Source organism: Falco cherrug, chromosome 18, assembly GCF_023634085.1.
Source record: "Falco cherrug isolate bFalChe1 chromosome 18, bFalChe1.pri, whole genome shotgun sequence".
Classification (NCBI taxonomy): domain Eukaryota; kingdom Metazoa; phylum Chordata; class Aves; order Falconiformes; family Falconidae; genus Falco; species Falco cherrug.
This window is the reverse complement of record NC_073714.1, coordinates 4,337,311-4,357,224: the sequence shown is the minus strand read 5'-3', so window position 1 is coordinate 4,357,224 and position 19,914 is coordinate 4,337,311. Positions and strand designations below refer to the sequence as shown.

General features: G+C 41.6%; 1 protein-coding gene across 4 annotated transcripts in view; it reads right to left on the bottom strand.

Annotated features, from left to right (window-relative positions):
• Positions 1-19,914, bottom strand: part of CDCA2 (cell division cycle associated 2) — a 111,363-nt gene that overhangs the window by 52,401 nt on the left and 39,048 nt on the right. Inside the window, exon 20 of one of the 4 annotated variants that reach the window (XM_055696071.1) lies at positions 7,589-7,606. The exons of the other annotated variants lie outside the window; for them this stretch is intronic. The gene's annotated coding sequence lies outside the window, so the exon portion shown is untranslated. Of the gene's footprint in view, positions 1-7,588; positions 7,607-19,914 lie in introns of those variants that run through there. 4 annotated transcript variants of the gene reach the window in all.

Genomic DNA, 19,914 nt, shown 5'->3' with positions numbered 1-19,914 from the left:
TTTGTGGGTGAAAAGGAGTGCAGAGCTTTAGGGAAATGACACGCTCTGCAGAACTGATGAACTGTGTGAAGATGGCTGGTGAGAAGATCAAGCCCTTATCCCCAACTGGAGAACTATCACTTCAGCTTGTGCTTCTGGGGCTGTCTTAACCCTCTCCTCTCTCAGATCTGATCTTCCCCTCCTCCTGCTGCGATACCGAGCAGCTTGAAGAGTTTTCAAATGAATCCTGTCCGATTGATACCTTCTTATCTACCTTGCTTTGCTTTGGAGATAACACGGGGGGCACTTTGTATTGCGTTAGAAATTGCAGAATTCTTTCCATTAGGAGAAAAGAAATAGAGAGAGACTTTTTCACTTACAGTGAAATTCCCCCCATACACCACAGACTTTGAATAACTACACGTAGGACCTGATCAACAGAAACACCATTAACTGGGAAAGGATGCTGGGCTCTAAATCAGGCTTAAAAGGAGAGAGGCAGTGCAGACTGTGCTCACCAAGTTCTAGATTTCTCCATCCTACAAGGATTTTCACCTCCACTGTCTCTGTATAAGATATTGTTCTAGCAAGCAACAGGAAATATCAGCACTACCACCACAAAATACAGGAGCCCACTTTCCTTTGAACTGAGCTCATAATTGCTGGGCACAACAACATGCCGTGTTACCCGCCCGAGGTTCACCTGCCGTTCAACAGGTTGAATACTTCAGCCTCAGTTCCCGAAAGTCGCTGTAAGCCTGCTGCATTCCCGCATCCAACACGCCCAGTTTGGTTATGGACACACTAGAAACGTCCTGCGGGGAGAAAAAGGAAAAGCAAACCCACCCCAACACCCCCCTCAAGCCCAAACCACCAGACATCTGGATAATTTTCCTGGAAAAACATTTCTCCCACATCTGTGCTACACCTCCCTAAAGCTTCTATCCTGGCTCTTCCTATCACGCGAACTGTTGGGTATTTAAATTTCAGCCTGTGTGACAATACTACTGGGTATATCCTGTACTTAAATCATTTACTTGTCTTTCTTATTGACACTTTCTCAAATGCAATCCCATCACACAAGTGCTTCAGTGACATGTTGAAAACATAACAGACTCCCTAGCGGACACCGGTCATTTTAACGTTGTGAACAGCTCGTCACACCTTTCATCCTCCTTCCAACCTGCTGCATTTGCTATTTCTACTGTATAAATTGGGGTGACCACAGAATGACAATAATCTCACATTGCATCTCACAAATGCACCACATTTCATCCCACTGGATTCCTAAGTGATTTACAGATTTCACATGAGTCACTGCATCATTTCTGTGACAGAACATCGGCTGAACCAACGCTCATACCACATGAAGCTATCACCATTTGAAATTGCAGGATAGGTTTCAGAAAGAAACAATGTGAATAATCGCGTCAGAAAAATATACTGCTCCAAATGCCCCTGAAGAAAACGGATTGGATTTTTTTAAAATCCCAACTGCTAAGAACAGTTTATGATTCATGCTCAAGCAAATCATGTTCTGGGCATCAGACAAGGAGGACAAAGCATTTGAGATGTCAAGAGGTAAAGGCAGATAATGAAATATATATACAAAGGGCCAAAGCACTTGTGTGTGTCCAATTTGTCTATATGTTCTGTCTATAGGTACATATACACAGGCATTCAAACTTAATAATTTGATCAAAACTTTTATCATTTATCAAAACTTTACTATTTCAAAGGCCAAGCCTTCACAGCAGACCCTGCAAAATAAAGCTACTGTTTCACTACTACTCTAATTGATTAGCAAATAAAAAAAAACCCAAACAACTCTTCCTCAAGAAATTACCTCCACGAAAGCCACCAATTTACGCTGCCTGGATACACCGAAATTCTTACACTGTGCAGGGCAACCAATACGGACTATTACCAGCCTCAGAGATGAACATTCTACTTGAAATCCCAGCTCTTATCTGGGGAAAATGCTTGAAAGCAAAGCTCTGCAAATGCTTTTGAAAATCAAATTTAAGCGAGCATGTTGACTTCAGAACTTCTCAACAACAGCAGCACTGGAAAAGCAGACCAGAATCATCCTGTGCTCTTGGGTTGCTACTACTGTGCCTCACCCAAAAGGTGACCTGTACCAAAGTAAGAAAGACGTCTCCTCACATAAAACCACTCACCGTGTAAACAGAGGCAGTCACTTGCCTGAACATTAAGAAATTACAATTAACGTCACACATCATTTTCCTGAAGTTTTAGAAAGAACTACCTGAAACCTAGTTCCGAGTTAAGCCAACAAACTCAAATCACGTTGGCTTACGACAGAAGAACTTGTAAACTGCCCTGGGGGAGGGGAACTGCGGTGTTACACGCATGTCATCAGCGTGGTGGAAGTCAGCAGCCTTTAATGCACTTCAGATTTCCTCAGCCATCTCAATGTGCTGGCTTCATGAATGTTGGAACACTCAGATATTTTTTGAGTCCCTCATTTCAACTTCTATGGCCAGCCAAAACAGGAAGAGTAATGAATGGCGACACTGCCCTTAAGAGGACCAAAGTTATTAGCCTAATGCATTGGGAGGAATGATGCATTAAGACATTAAGAATCAAAACAATCACATTAATGCTTGACAGCATAACCAGGAAACAAAAGATGAGAGCTGTAACACAAACCATATGGCTTAATAACTAATCTCTCATTTAAGCATCATTATTAAAACACCTCCTAAATGTTTGGGCCTTAACAGAACATCTTAGCATCATTACTTTACATATTTATTCTTTTATTCTCTCCTCCTCCGCTCTTCTCTCTACTCCTTCCCTCTCTAAAGGTGGGTTTGTTTGTTTTTTTTTCTGAAAAGATCTTCAAACTGCTTCTCCTTTCATGAAGTCCAAATCCTGCGTCAACCCAATTAAGCCTACACAGCCATAATAAATGAGGGTTGTCAGTTAGTCTCACTTGAGACACAAACTGTAGCTAATATTACTCAATATGCAGATGTTTTCTGTCTCTTTCCGTTGGAAAAAAAAAAAGTATTATTCAAATGGATTAATGATAAATTGCTATTAATATGAAGAGGATATGCTACAGAATGACACAAGGTTGCAGAAATGTCAAGTGGAGAAGGTGTGCATGAACAATGAAGTCCTCTTAACATGCTGATGTGTTTCAATAATTTATATATTGTTGTGTTGCTGGACCACACCAGCTCTCCCCTTACAAAAAAAGAAAACAAGGAAAAAAAAAGTAGGTTCCATAAAAATGTCAGGCCCTTATACAGGTGCTCCAGGAGAGTCTCAGCTTGTAGATGATGCTCAAACAGATACCAGCTGGGATCTGTCAGAGGGAGACTTTCCAGTAAGAATTGTTTGGCTCATTTTCAACTCTTCCAGAAGTTACTGGGAGTAACTTACAAATACTTTAAATTCCTGAAAATCAGATTACACCTGATTCTGGAAAGCAAAGTGGCTGGGAGTACAGACCCAGTGGCTGTAACTCACGATGACTTCAATGCAGTAAACACCTCAACACCAATTAAAAAAATTGTCTCAAATTTGATTTTTTTAAGATCATTAACCCAAATATTATCAACACCAATCTGAAGTATCAAACGTTACTTAAATGCCTCCAAAAAAATTAGCATTTCTTTTTCTCAGTCCTTGAAATAGTCTTTCTGTGAATTTGTTTGAAAATTATTCTTTTATTTTATGCTGCTCTTCCTACAGCTTTCCCTATTTCTATTTATTTATTTCACAGATTGAAGCAGAGTGGTAATGGCAGAAAATTTGAGGCTGAATTTTAAGCATCTCAAAGCCTGGGAAAGCATTCAAATCTCGAGTCCAGGGCTTACCTTCAAAATGGAGAACTTCTGTTTCAACAGCCCATACAGAAAGAAACCACCAAAACGTAGGTCTGGGAAAGCACTTCAAGAAACTTTTTAATGTAGTATCTTTAAATTTAATTTGAATTGAAGAAATAGCTTTTTGGAGGAGCTGAAAGGAGCTAAGAGAAAGACGTATATACCATCTCGTTTTGCACTATGGCACTATTGGCCAAGGTTAGGGCTTAATGCATGTAATTCAGAGTCCTCCAAGTTTTCCAGAAAAAGAGAATCAAAAAGTACATTTAGAGTTTGCTTCCTCCTCAAGCACCAGCAGCTGCATTTTGTGCTTGAACAAACACAATTTCCTACCGAGCTGCTATATAAATGCTAGGGATTATGATCATTCTTTTCTTTGTTTTTTCCTCCCTCCCTTGCAGTTAAAGGTTTTTGCAGCGTAACTGCACATACTGATTTATTTACATTAGAGCCAACGTTAAACTGAAGACAGAATACTGTTTTCATTCAAGAACAGTTTGCTGGAAAGCATCCAGAGCTTGAAATTTTGATGATGGGTGGGTTTTTCCCCTTTGGTTTTTTTTCCCTGTTTTTTTCTGCTTTATTTTCAAAGCAACTTAATAGAGGTTGAAACAGTATAGTAAAATAAAAGTTTCAATAGAAAAGACCATGAAAAAAAAAACATACCCCCATATTTAACCAGCCTTAGCATGAAAGCAGATATGTTAAATGTTGAAATTCCAATTATATCTGCTGTTACACAAAGCAATAATATATTTTAACAAAAGCTTACTTCTACCAATCAAGACATTTTAAACGAGATTATAGTAACTACCTTGGGCTGATACTTATTACTGAATTAGATCTTCAGAACGACAGCAAGAGTTATCAGAGCTGCAGTAGATTCTGTCATCTCTGGATTAGATGTCAGGAGGGGCATGTAAAATCGACCAGCAATTTCTTCATTTATTGTTACTTTCCTCATACTATTCATTCTATTTATGATCTGCACATTTGTTACACTAAATGACCTGTCTTTCAATATTTTAGGCTTCTTTTGTCAATATGAATAAAGATATTTACCAAATAACAGCACAAGATATTATTTGAGGTTCTAAAACTGAGATGCTGTACATCTGATTTTGATCAGATATTTGATTGACTTACAATGGTATCAGTCGTAGCAGTTTCAGTAGTATAAATTCATTTCCTTCAGGCACAAGGACAAAGGGGGATAAAGTCCTATAGCAAATGAATTTGAAGGTTATCCACTGGATCGTGGACTTCTACACCACTTAGCGTCACCTGTGCTTTGGTGAAGCTTAACGAAACCAGATTCCTCACTCCTTTCTGCATTCATGCATGCAGAAAAGAAAGAATGAAAAGAAAAACACGGAGGAATTACGGTTCCAAACTGTATAAAATGTAGAGAAGTTTGGGTTATTTTATTTAATTTTTTATTCACTCATTTTGCATCCTCCGCTTGGAAAGAGTTGGCTAAGTATGTCAGTTTCCTGCCTTAATTGGAGTCTCTGTCTACTGAGATCTACAGTAAGTAATAAATAGATTCTCACCTACCTACTTTCTGAAGCTATTCAAAGCCCACCTGGGCTACTGATGTTCTTGCTTACAATGGAGAATAGAGAAGGAGCTGAAGGATTTGACACTGCCTGAAACAGACACTTAATAAATAGTGTTCTCTTGAAATGATTAAAACCAGCTGGCCTCAGTGAAGCAGTGTAGAATTTAACTTGGGAGAATGAAATAAAGATAAAGTCAGAATAAATTCATCTTCTGCTTCCCAGCCTTGCTTTCCTCATCCTGCTCCCTCCCCCCCAAGGCAGCAAACCTGTTTTTCATAACTGCAAAGAGAAAGGGGGTGGGGGGGAAATCTGAGAATTCGTACTAAAAGAGATCAGCCAAATTTCAACTGTTCCAAAAAACATGAAAACCATTTGAAAATCTTCTGTGTGTCCAAGAGACTAGTAATTCCCAACATTAGGCTGCTTAGGTTCAAAAATTGGGGGGGTGGGGGGGTGTAATTTAAACACAGGAACAAGATTTCCAGTGGTGAGCAATGATTTTCAGGGACCCAGACTGAAATACACTGAACCTCACCTGCCTTACTGATAACGGATTCCCTTTAAGATACATCAAACTGGACTGGATTCACCTACAGTGGAATTTGTCACTTTGGAAAAAAAATCTTTACCTCCTAGATTTTTCCATTAAAATAAAATCGTTCTTATTTTATTCCTAACAGAGTAACGGAGCATTTCAGAACCAGCGCACAAGGGAACCTCCATGCTCAAGTGCAGCCCAGCTGCCCCCGACAAGCAGTTTAAACCACGCGCAGCAACGGCGCGCAGCCCACTGAGCAGCTCGGAGCATCCCAGCCCAGTGGAAGTGCCGGGACAAACCAAGAGCGTAGAACACCATGAGCTAGCATGGAAGCTCACCAGCAGGACAGCTCCGGCCCCCACAGCCACGGAAAGGTTTAGAGGTTCTTCAATGACCACACGGCTGATGCTCTCCCGAGTCAAAGTGACACCCCTAAGCTTCCCACCCCCAGCCACGCTTGAGCAGCCAGCACCTGCTCAACAGATACTCTTTCTAGAGATGGAGTGAGCCGGTATGTAATGTAAACCCTGCTGCTCAACAGATACTCTTGGTACGTAACGTAAACGATGCTGCTCAACAGACACTCTTTCTAGAGATGGAGTGAGCCGGTATGTAATGTAAACCCTGCTGCTCAACAGATACTCTTGGTACGTAACGTAAACGATGCTGCTCAACAGATACTCTTTCTAGAGATGGAGTGAGCCGGTATGTAATGTAAACCCTGCTGCTCAACAGATACTCTTGGTACGTAACGTAAACGATGCTGCTCAACAGATACTCTTTCTAGAGATGGAGTGAGCCGGTACGTAACGTAAACCCTGCTGCTCAACAAATACTTTCCAGATGGAGTGACCTGGTACGTAACGTAAACAATGCTGCTCAACAGATACTCTCGGTACATAATGTAAACGCTGCTGCTCAACAGATATTCCTTCTAGAGATTAAGTGACCCGGTATGTAACGTAAACGCTGCTGCTCAACAGATACTCCTTCCAGATGGAGTGACCTGGTACGTAACGTAAACCCTGCTGCTCAGCAGATACTCCTTCTAGAGATGGACTGACCTGGTACGTAACGTAAACCCTGCTGGGAGACCAAGACTTCAGTGTTCTGCACGAGCTACCTTCTGTCGATAGACACAAGCACGGACATGGACCGCAAACACTCCAGCTCCTGCTTGCCTGCCATCTTCTACCCCCCATACTCACCTCTTCAACGTACAACATCAGCCGCCCCACTAATGAAAAGCTGACCACAGCTGGACCTGAGGAAATCAGTGCAGGCAGCGCAACAAGAATAAACCAAACCTAAATGGTTTTTTTTTTTCCATGCAGGTTTACAGGAACCTTCTTAATCAGGAGCTAAACTGGTATTTCAGAGGTGATAGATCTATCTATCTATCAGATCTTGATATATAACCAGATATATATCAAGCAAAATCTGAGGAACACACCTAAAAGCTATTGAACAATTAAAGAAATTCACTGAGCTGCAGCCTGAAGGATTTTCTGTACGTGAAGTTTCTGTCCAAGACCAAGAGGCAGCAAGTTGTTTTTCAGCCAGAATAGAGAAAAAAAGAAAAACAATATTCTTACAAGTTGCAGTGCTCTAGAAGCTCATTTGTCATGCAACACATGATAACTGACTTGAAGAAATGCAGGCACTGGCTAAAAAAAAAGAAAAAAAAAATCATTAATTTTTGAGCTTGTGTCCAGAGGTCATAAGCCTGAGGTTGAAAGGTAGTGGAAGAACATTAACACGCACAAACGGGGAGGGAAAGATTCTGATCTTACTCACAGCTATATAAAGCTGGAATAATTCCTCTGATAATTTAGCTATGTAATATACTTTACATGGATCTCTTTATGAAAGTTGTTTCAAAACAAATTTCAGAAGTTGCAGGCCTCAGCTAGGACTTCTGACAGCAACACCTTGAAAACGTCTCATTCACAGGACACTGGAATTTTTATTTTTATTTTTTTTCCCTGAAACACAAGTGAAAATTATGCACCTAAGCCTACAGCTGAAAGAAGCAGATCTGGAATAGAAATTCCTACTAGTTTGAGAGGGGGAAATGATTGTTTTCGTTATTTTTAAAGGAAGTTTCATTTGCAGTTAAGTCTATCTTAATTAACGTTGCAGTACATTAATAGGCTAGTAACAAACCCAAAACTGAGTTTTTGCAATGATTTTTGCATTGAAGTCTCCCTTTAAAAAAGACTTTAGTACCTGACCTGTTTGCAGCTGAGGTTTAAATTTTGACAAAATTGCTTCTTCTAAACAGAAGACACTTCCACCCAAAATTCCCTACCCCCCCCAACTGCAGTCAATGTGCAGCATAGTGTCCCGTTACTGCGAGAGTACCTTCCACTACATAACTCCTCTTTCTGTCTTAAAAAGGCATTTTGGTTTGAAAATCTGTGCTTCAAAATTGCAGTCACGTAGGGACCCAAGTATCACTGATTTCCAGTACACTACAGTTTTCCAACAGACATCAAAATCAGCACTACCTGAAACTCTTTACTAGCATTCCTACCTATTTTACAAGCCTAGTCATTAGTCACTTTTTTACATGGAAAAGCTATGCTAGCATAAGCCAATGGATGGCTCTTAATAATTACACTAACGTAAATCTCCCCATGGAATCTGTTCTTCCCGTATGACTCTTTTATGGACCTTCCAGGAGTGTACACGCAAAGAAATTGCACCTGTCTAGTTGTAGCGGTAAAAATCTACTAAAGGAAAAGATTCATTTTTAATTAAGTCAAATCGTATAAATTTACTCGTGTGGAGAGGATAAGTATGAGAAAAGTACATCAATAACGTACTACCACATCCTCTTTTAAAGGAGATTGTAACATAAACCTGGAATGTCCATAGAAGTGGATTAGACAAGGAGTCCAGCAGTTTATTTGGAAATGCCTACAAAAAAGTGGAACCTAGACATCATTAAAAGACGTGTAAAAGTGGCGCTTAGGGACACGGTTTGGCAGTGCTGTGTTATTGGTTGGATTCGATGGTCTTAAAGGTCTTTTCCGACCTAAATGTCTCTATGATTTAAGATTTTGCATGTTATCAGTCAGCATTTCTGTACAGGAATGGAACTTTCCAGTTATTTCTCCTGTCCCCACTTTTCCCACTCACAAACTCCACGGTGAGGATGCTCAGCAACAGCAAGACAAACCAAACGGTGCCAATGCATGCTCAGAGCAAAAGCAGCGATTTAAGGGAAGACAGATCTTTAAGCCAGGCCAATGTGTTAGGGATAGCCTGATGCACCCCCACAAAAAAGCTGGAAAGCATTTCCACAATCTTAAGCAGCCCGATGAAACGATAAACCTATGGAATATCATTTATGGCTGCATTACACACTGCCCCACCGATCTTCCTTCCTCTGCCTATCCCAACCCTGCTTTTGCCCGGATAATGCTTTCCCAGGTATTCCAACATTATTTGTTTGATCCAAAGACAATAGTATATGGAAAAGAAAGAGCAGAGATTATCCCCTCTGTTTTTCACAGTCATAAACAGGAAGTTTTATAATCTGATGTATTATCCTACTTTGATAAGAGCAAGTATGTGCATTTTCCCCTTTTCTTTCTAGAAACACAAGTTTATCTCCCAGAATGCTGCATTTTATACAGCCTAATAAAAAGTTGGGGTTGTTTTCTTTTTTTAATACAAAGGTAAGATATTTTTCTGAAAATAAAGTGTCTCTTTAGCTACCCTGCCTGCTGTTTTTTGGCAAGCCCTGTGTGTGTCAGAATTACATGGTAAGCATGACTTAAAACCAGAAAACTCAGAAAACGGCACGTTTATTTGGACAAAGGGCCCCACTTAGCTCCTTTAGCCCTATCTCCCCCATTAAGCAGGGCTGTTATCTAAAAAGAACAAACCACCAATACTAATTTTTACTGCAACCATCAGGGTTTAGACTTCCAGTTGCATTCATTTTATTAGGAACTGGGTGATCAAATTCCTTGGTCAGCATGGGACATTCTGAAAGCAACATTTTCACTGAATTATAATGAGAATAAAAATCCCAGTTGGTGAAAGTAAAATACTTGTAAAGAACATGTCACCTCCTCAGCTGCAGTGGTTGGTCGAAACGGTCTTTAAAAGTTCGTTTCCGCAGCCCGTTAACAAAACGACACCTTCAGCACACGATTCACAGAAGTCTGTGTTGGTGCTCAAGTCTACAGTTCACCTTCTGCCAACCACCTGCTACAGTGGTTTCTTTTCACAAGAACTCTCTGATTATTAGGCTCGTTAGTCTAGGGGCAAATTTATGACCCAGGGCCTTCATTATGCACCCTTGTTCATCAAGTTTCAATTTTTAAAGTTAAAGAACTGAAGACTAGGATCAGGTCCTAAACATTTACTGTTTTTCATTTCATTTGAACGAAGCAATGCTCAGCTCTGGCAAAAATCTCTTTCTTCTATAGATTTTAAAGCAGCGTGTAGGACAGAGATCCTGTCCCTATGCCACAGACAGGGAAAAGGAGACAGTGCTGCGCAGCGACCCGTCCGAAGCCATAGAGGAATCTTGCATAAAAGAAGGAGTTGATCCTGACAGATCCACATTCTACTTCTCTCCACCGGCTCAGGCAGAATCCAACAGTGTTTAAAGTCTTTGGAATATCGTAAATACACAGCTGAAATGGTGGTGACACGGCATTAAGAACTAACCAAGCACTGAGAGATCGCATCCTTGTCCTGAAAAACAAAGTTCCAAACGAAAGGGGGAAACAGAGGCAGATAAAACAGGGGGTGGGGAGGGGGGGAGAACTGGTCAACAGGAGACAGGGAACAGAGATGAGCCCCCTCTCTCCACTGCTTCAACAAAAGGAACCCAGTCTCGGGCCCACCTGACTCACTAAAGGGCAAGTCAAGAAGAAAGAAGGGGAAAAAAGCAACCTAGAAAAGTCTCTGAAACAACAGACAGTTCAACAAACCCCACCAAAGCTGCCTCTGAAGGAGAGCCATGAGAGAGCCCTCTGCAGCGCCGGTGCGAGCAGCAGAGCAGACCTCCCACGCCGGGCGCGTCGCAGCGCCGCCGCGCGCTCCGCAAGGCCATCAGGAGGCTGCAAATCACCCTGCCAGTGCCCAGCCCAACGGGAGTAAACGCCCCGACATGCCATTACCGGTATGAAATTAGAACACGAGCCGTGATTTATGGAGGCTGGATGATGCCATGTCGCTCACTCACTGTAAATCGATTAGGAGACAGCAAGGTCCTATTACAGAGATGTCATATTCATGCAGTATTTATTGCCTGATCTCACACGAGCACGCAGAGACCGTTAATTGGGATCAGCCTTCCCAGGGACAAGAAGCCCCCCGTGCAATGGAGTTACCACAGGCCCGGAATAGGGGGATGGGACACATGGAAGAGGTGCACACCGAGGTGGGACCTACAGACAGGAGGACTTGGGTAAGACAAAACACTTTAGATCATCAGTAATTAGCGACAAGGTTCTCATTGCCTTCAGTAGGCTTTGAATCAGGACGAGTGGGTAGATAGCTGGCAGTTCCCCAGAGCCAAAAACCTGAAATAGTCACTGTAAGGTGGATTCACAGCAGGGGTAGTACATCTCTGCTTGTGGGGAGAAGCATTTCAAACCCTCCCGCATTTCCCATGTGTTCTACCTATTTACCGACGTGCGCGAGGACCAAGACGAGCTGAGCCGCACAGGGCTTTTCATCTTCAAAGAATTTTGCAAACCCGCATGTCTTTGCCACTGCTACAGAAGGATAATTACCGTAAAGCAGACAGCATGGATTTGTTTAAGTGAGAGAAGATTCTCAGTCTAATTTTAGGGATTTGAACAGAAGGCGACACTCCAGCTGGGAGAAGATTTCCACCGAAAAGAATTTTTTAATGAAAACCAGAGGGTGAGGGGGGAGTTTCACAACATTATTTCCCTCCTTTTCCTAACCTGCTCAGTGAAATACACATGGGACACTCATTGGTAACAGCCATTATCACTGAGGGAACTGTGATGGTCCCTGCAAAGGCTGTCAGCAGCATCTGATCCAGAGACCTGCTGGAACAAATAGAGATCCCTTCCAAGGAGTTTACAAGGAATCTCCGTACAACGAGACAGAAGACACTTTGCAAGTTGTTTACATGAGTGGATGAACATGGTGGCCTCAAAGAAGGGGATTATTTGGGATACGGAACACGATCTTAGCACCTCAGCAGTTCCCTTCGTACCTGTGAGTAGCCCAGCACGGTGCAGCTGGGAGTTGCCGTTGCCTTAACCTGAGGTGAAAATAAAAGGTCCTCAACCGGCTGAAATATGTATCCTTCCCCTCCTCCAAAGAAACAATACAAAGCAAATCTACCTGAGATTTCTGGCAGGGGTTTGGTTTTGTTTGGTTTTCTTTTTTTAAGGGAAGGCAGATATTTGGCAGGAATTTTCACTTCCGCAAAAATGCCATTTTCTGAGAAAAAGACTTAAAAAGCAGGGTGGTTTTGATCAACCTTTAGCTCTAATTCACCTACCCCACAAATAATGAGAAATTTCCTCCCTCTAAGGACAACAAAAAAGGCTAGGCAGGACATTTATTCATTTTAAATCACAAAAGTCAGATCTCTCTGGAACACACATTTAAACTACAAAAAGAAAAAAAAAAACAAGAAAGAAATCAGTGGTTTGCAAAATATTTCAAAACTCAGCGTTACTCTTAGAATCGATCTTCTAGGAATAACTAGTAGGAAGTGCACAGAGGAAAGGCTGGGCAGAATTCTCCCCCTGCCTTTTATGCGTACTGCAGCAACACCCCCCACATGCGCTCTGTTCTCCCTCTCCTTGGAATGCACATTGAGAAGAAACGAGACAACGGACCTGGGGCTAATGTCCCCTGGTGCCCATCCAGCTCTGTTCCAACTCAAAAAAAAAAAAAAAAAGAAGAATTTGAGTTGCTCAAGAAACCCAAACGAGTATTTATAACTTCCTGACAGACTGGATTGTACGAAGCTTTCAGATGACTGTAAAGTCTGCCTTCCCTCCTTTCTCTCCCTCTCTCCTTCTAGACGATAAAACTTGTAACTCTTCAGGGACAGCCATTTCTCCCCCAGCTCCAGAATCAATGCCTGGTATCTGAAGACACTCCTCACTTCTAACACCACCTTGTTGTCAGCATCTCGAGCTGTCAAACCCCTCTCCCCCCCTCCCGTGGCCAGCTCAAGGCTCTGTTCCATCAGCGCGTGTTTCTCCAGCAGCCCTGATTTAGAAGATAAGGCAAGGCATGAGAGGAAAGCCTTCCAAGTGGTAGGTTTAAGTGATAGAATGAGCATGAATCCTGGCAAAAGCTATGGTGGGACTGCCAAGAAATTCTATATGATGCAGGTGCAAATAGTTTTTTTAATTCAGACTCATTAAAAGATGTATTTTGCAAAACGAATTAAATTAAAACATCTGGGAACTAGGAGAAAAGGGTTGAGAGGCAGAGGGCTATGCATGTGCCTACGTACACACATACAATTACTTTGTTTCCCGTGAAAAAGTGGGTTTGAAGGCCCCGGACTTCATCAGGATCCATAATTGTGGGAAAGTAACCTGAAGATGCCAAACAACAGGAAATTACCAGAAGAATCTGTCAGCACAATCAGCTGCTATTTTCATTGTTCTTTGGCAAATTTATACACAGTCGGGAACACCTGGGCTGGCACGCAGCCCGGGTTTGACTAATTGCCAGGGGAGAGGAGCAGTCATTTGTCTTCAGTGGGGTTTCCTACGCTCGCTCCTCAAAACATGTGGTTTCACTTTTCCCCTCTCTCTGCAGGAAATGGCAGGACAGTGAAACGCAGAATAAATGAGTTCGATTCCAAGAGGTTGCCTCCTCAGAGGCCACTCCAAAAATAACTGTCTTGTGAGAGGCTGTTAATAACCAAGATTCCATATACTGTCTTCAGCAAACAACATTTCAAAGGCACAGTGTTCCTTTTCTCCCCAGACCCTATGTACACTGAAAACATTGTGGGGGGAAGAAAAGGAAGGGAGGAAGGGAAGGAAGAACCTCGGCAGCTGAGAGCCCTGTATATTTTTGTGGGGAATTCACACTCTGCTCAAACTGCCTTGCAAAATCCACCGCGCTTCAAGGAAGTTGCTCGGATGCTCCTGCAGGGCTGAGCAAAACACTGCTGTGTTTTCCCAACATTATTCCGGGACGAGCAAGTAAGTATTTGTGAAACAGCTCTGTCAAACTCCGTGGGCATTTGCTGAGGCATCCCCCTTAATTCTGTGTTCAGGATGTCTCTCTCTCACGCCTCTCCACACTCGGAGAGCTTGGCATACCTGATCTCAGCGGGATTGCGACAATTTACAACAGACAATTGTTTCTTCCCAAGAAATTCAGGCCCAACACCAGTTCCCCGCACGGCGTTAGTCTTTTGATCACACAAAGGAACAAGGGATATTCTAAGGTTTGTAAAAGCAAGGCCATAGCCTACACACATTGCATTTCAAGGATCCGTTTCTAACTCTCTAACTATTTGAAACAGGTAGTTGGTGCATGTGTCTTATATTAAAAACCAAGTCCCTTTCCAAATGCAAGTTTTGAAACAGATTTTAAAGCTCTGTGACAGACAACAGAAGAGTCCCAGCAATCACCTGCATTATAGCTTTATCTCTGCCGAGACGTTGTTTTTGACATTGTAAGACTGCACTTTAAAAGATCACCTCTTTACAAGAACCACCTGTCTAAAGCGACAGCTTTTTCCTTTAACCTCAGAACATATTTTTAAGGTTAACATACCACTAAAAAAAAAAAAAAAAAAAAAAAATTGCCCCCTCCTCCCATTACCACTGATTCTTAGCAAATCCAGGCTACGATGTCCCCTCCGTGTAGCAAAAGCATGTTTTATGTATTTCTCTTTTACACCTGGGGTACTTTCTAATTTAAATTGCATAGTATTTTACCATTTTGGATGGTGTTATGTCACAGCAGCAGCATGTTTTATATTGAACTGTATATCCGCATTTGGTGTATTTTCACCTGCATCTTGTCCAAATCCTACAATGATTTAGCATCTTGGCACTCTGACAGCAAAGAATCACTCAAAAAACCCCCAACAACCCAACCCCAACCCCTAAAAAAACATTTAAAACATACAGCAGATGATCATTATGTTGGGTGAAGGAGCTAAGGGAACATTTGGGTTTCATTTGGTTTCAGTTGCAGACTCCTTAGCAGGGTAGAACTAAACTGTAATTCTAAACTGACCCACCTTTTCTTTCCTTTCCTCAACAAAAGGTGAAAAATGTGATGGAACATTTTACAATATGCAGCACATCGGTTATACTGCAGCACTGATAGAGTTCAGACTTGGCTTATTTTCCCTAGGACTGAGATGTTTTGACATGTTTATTTGTTTAATTTGTTTATTTTGACTAGCTCTGATTGTAATTGGCAGCAATGAGCAGAATTAACATTAGACAGTGTCTTAGACTTGTCGATTACAATAATGCAAAAGGCCTGTGAAGACAAATTCTCCAAAGAAGTGACAATAGCTGGAGTTTGGGGCAGCTGCATCGTGGCTTTGCTAACGCACAGAGGACAAGTGACAAAACAGCACTGGAATGACACGCTTCCCACTGATTTCAAGGACACAGGATCGGACCCTTACACAGTTGAAAATACCTCTACTAAAATCATTACATTTCTTATTAGTTACTCAGAAAGCAACAATCTAACCGTTACTGATACAAGTGGAATATCCTCTAATTCATCAGAATCTCTGCATGAGTATTACAGCATATGCAATGTGCATTTACCTTTAGAGGCAAGGTCCGCTTGCCCTCGTTGGAGTGCAATTGATATTTTTTTTGCTATTGACAGTAAAGAAAGGGCTCATCATCTTTCAGAACCAGACCCTTCATTTGTTCTATGGAGTTGATTCCTGTCAGGCAATTAAGACTATCATTGCCTTCACTTTGCTAAGACCTTCATCAGCACTGTTACTTCCTTGGGCTAGAACCATGTCTTTTAGAGTACCAGACTTTCCTGGGTTAGTCTTGGGGTTTTTGTTCTTAATTGTAGTCACTGAAATGTAACAAGGAAGGAGGGAGGAATCCGTTCAAGACAGGCACTGTAAAGCATTTTTTTCAAGCCACAGTAATCCAAATGTTTTGCTTCAGTTTTAAACAGCATGTATTTAAACTGACAAAAACAAGAATATTTTCTGAGCTGCTGCATCCTTCACACAGGCTACTCTGCCATGATATTGCAGCCCATATGTTCCACAATATCACACTTCTCAGCGCTACCTAGGTAAATGATAATGCTAACAAATCCCCTTCTGTGCATGTAGACAATACAGCATGTGGGTGATAAATCTGGACCCAATTGACAGAGTTTACTTTCCATATCTTAAGGTGCTCTGCATAGGTGAAGACACCGTATCCCCTGTTTCCCCCCTGCTCGCTACCCCAAAACACTGTTTCAGGCCTCAAGTCATGGCCACATATTGGCATTAGAAGATATTCGAATCAAAACGCTGTCAGAACACTGCACTGCTACATCATCGAGCAACTAAAGTATTCCATGAACTACTGAACCTTAAACAACCATCCTTAACCTCTACCAGTTAAAGACCAAGACCAGATATTCAATCCAGACCTTTCCCATGATTCCAAATAAAACCGCACAGGCTCCAGCTGCAAAACCCAGACTCTAACGCACATTTCCAAGAGCCTGATTCTGAGTCCAAACATCTTTACGGTGCAATAGGTATTCAGGCCAAATGGCAATTTCTTCCTTCTTCTCAGAAGGAACATTCAGATCTGAGGTCGTCAGAGATAAACTTATGATACTTCACCTGCAAATCCCAGAGAACTATAAAAGGGGAGGGAGGGAAAAGGAAATAAACCCAGTTTTTCAAGACAAGTATCTGAGGCATAAAGGAAGAAGACATGATGTCAAGCGTAAGGAAGGACCATAGAATTCAACTGTATGTTTCTTAGTGTTTATTAGTTTTTCTTTCCCTAGAAATAGACATGACCACCAGGCAAGCTTACTGAAGCCTTGTGGTAATACAAAACCTAGTGGTGAATATAAATATAAAGGACAACCACTAGCCAAGTAACCTGGATGTTTAAATACGAAGACGACAATCCATGTCCCCAAAATGTGGCAATTGCATGGACAAGATAAAGCACATGAAAGCTTTAAGCAAGTGGCCACATTACATCTGTGTTCTCCATATTAAACAGAGGTAGCTTTTCTGCAAAACCTCTCCGAGCAAAGCAAGTCATCTACATACTCCACTGCTAATTATCCAGGAAAAGCAAAGATGCTGCTTTACTCATATTTTCAACAAAATATTTTCGCAGTGTGCAGCATGTCACATTATTATGTGTGAGACCATATGTGTGGCAGTGCAGGGGGCCAAGTTAAGGTTCTCACGTTCACACCAAGTGCTACAGAGAGTTCCCCACACCGAGAGGGTTTGCTTGTGATACCTTTGCTCACTTGCTTTGTACTTTTTAATTATTTTAAAGTTATTTGAACATGTGTCCCCTCCACCAAGCCCTATTTTCAGTGTTGAGGTCTCTCCAGCAATTGTTTAAAACACCAACAACACCTGGAACTGCACTAAAGCAAAGCGCGTGGTTGTGCTCATTTTTGCTGACTTACTCTCGCAGTCAGTGCAATGGCAGTTGCAGCAGGAGGCAACAGACCAGAATACAACCAAAAAGTAGAATCAAAGCACGTTAGACTTAAAAACTAAACCCTGAAAAAATACCAAGAATTTCTTCTCATACTAACAGGACAAAAAAAATCAGGCCCTACTGAGGAAATGTCCTTCTTTTTTTCTTTTTCTTTTTTTTTTTCTTTTTTTTTTCTCCCCAATGGAATGGTATTCATTTGGAGTAGAAGAAATAAAATGTAACTAATTCTTATCACAATTTTTGTCTATTTTTTGCGATATTCACATTTTTCTTGCAGAAATGTTTGCGCCTGATATGCCTGTTAGATTTTAGACACAAAATATACTTCACTGAAAAAAAGAGAAAAAAACCCAAAAAACTTTTTTGTATAAACCACCGACTTAAAAGGAATTTAATTAATGAGTAGTTCTCAGGGCAGTTTTTTTGCACTGGGGGCAGTTTCACCGTAATAGTGAAATAGAATACTTTAATTATTAAGTCAATATTGCACCATTTGTGCTGCACTGGTACTATCACTGCATTTATCAACCACGAAAGGAGTTTCTCCTCTCTTGGAGCAGAATGCCTTCACGGAGTGCACAGATTACAAACACAGCCTGAATGCAGCAAGAAGAACTTGAGAGCCAAAACCGTTCTTAAACAAAACAGACAAAAAGCAACCCTCAAACTCTAACAAATAAACACACTGCAGAATTTGGAGACGAGTAGCGTGAAATAATTCATTCTGGAAAATTATTTGCCTAGCTCTGCTATTTGCCCAGCAGCACACTGTCAATGCTTACATAGTAAAGAAATCTAACTGGCTTTATACAAGATGGAAATCTTACTTTCTTGATGTCACAGAACATGTTGGGGTATAGTGGTTAATAGTGAATAGCGTCACAATGAAAAACTGTGGCAGGTAGGTTTCTTATTCAGTAATTATCACTAGTTCATATAACTGGAAGGTAAACTATATTAGAAAACAAGACAGGATTATACCCTCAATGTCATACCTAATGCACATTACTAGAACCCCAACAAAAGAACATGTAGATTTATGTTAAGATCATGCTCACTCAAAGTTAATGTAACTATACAGTTTCAGACTCTATAGTTACCACAAACCTAAGTACAAACACCGCACGGACAGTGTAACTGTGATGGTGGAACCCATCTGTTAAGAGCCCTAAAGGCACAGTATTTTTCTTCAGGCATAGAGGAGGTAGCTTCACTTACTCAGCTTGTGAATAGAACTCTATTTTTTTCTGGAAGCACCATACCTAAGGCAGAAAAGCCCAGAACACCATGCCCACCCATTCCCAGATCGCCAGCGAGAGCTCTGTAGAGATGAACATTGAAACAGACGTGCCACCCACACAGCTCTGGACTGAGCCCTACCAAAGCAGCTCCTACACAAGCACAGCCACCTCTGCACACTATGAGACTGAAAACACGTCTGAAGATTCTCAGTGCCTCACACATCAGTTGCCTGACATAAAGAGATCTGCCTGATTTGAAGGCTGCCTTCTTTCCTCGTTTTGGATATTAAGCCTTTTTAAGGGTCTCTGATTCAGTACCTGTAATCAAGGGTTATTGTTGGTGACACCTATGGTCTCTGGCTAGAGTATAACCATCGCTTCTGTAAGACTTGAGAGTCCCTCACAAAATCTCTCACTGCTACAGTCCCCCAAGCTGGACAGATTTAATCAGGCTATTGACATTCTGATATCAAGACGATTCATGTATTAGCAGATAGACGGTTAAGACCAACCACTATGTGGGCCAAACCCTCCACAGCTAGCTCATCTGACAGTCAGTAAGACTTTTCTGCATAAGGTGAGCAGGTTTTGGCCTCGTGGTGAAGAACAAGATCACCAGCTGTGTGCATTCAGTTTAAATATTCAGCCCATCTTTCAGCGAAGATTTATTTGTCATGTCCCTTGGCACTTTCTAGTCTAATTATTGAAGGCTATACATCCCCCCACCATCCACCCCAGAGCCTATTGTTTTTAAAGCGATACCATACAGCTCAATCTAAAGAAAGACGAATCACAAGATCATCTCAGTTGCAAATGATTGTGGAAACAGGTAAAGTTTTCTGTTTCTAGCCTGCACTTCTGTAGATCAGGGGATAAGAGACAATGGCCTCAGGCCTACACAGAAGATGTGTCGCACAGACAGCTTTTGCTCTCTAGCGGACAGTGCTGAAGTCCACCTGAAGACAAAATTGGGAATACCCTGTTGGCTCTTGTGACAGAACAGCTTGGAAGACGTACGTTCCTTCCAGGGTACTGGCAGGAAAGGTCTTTCCCACA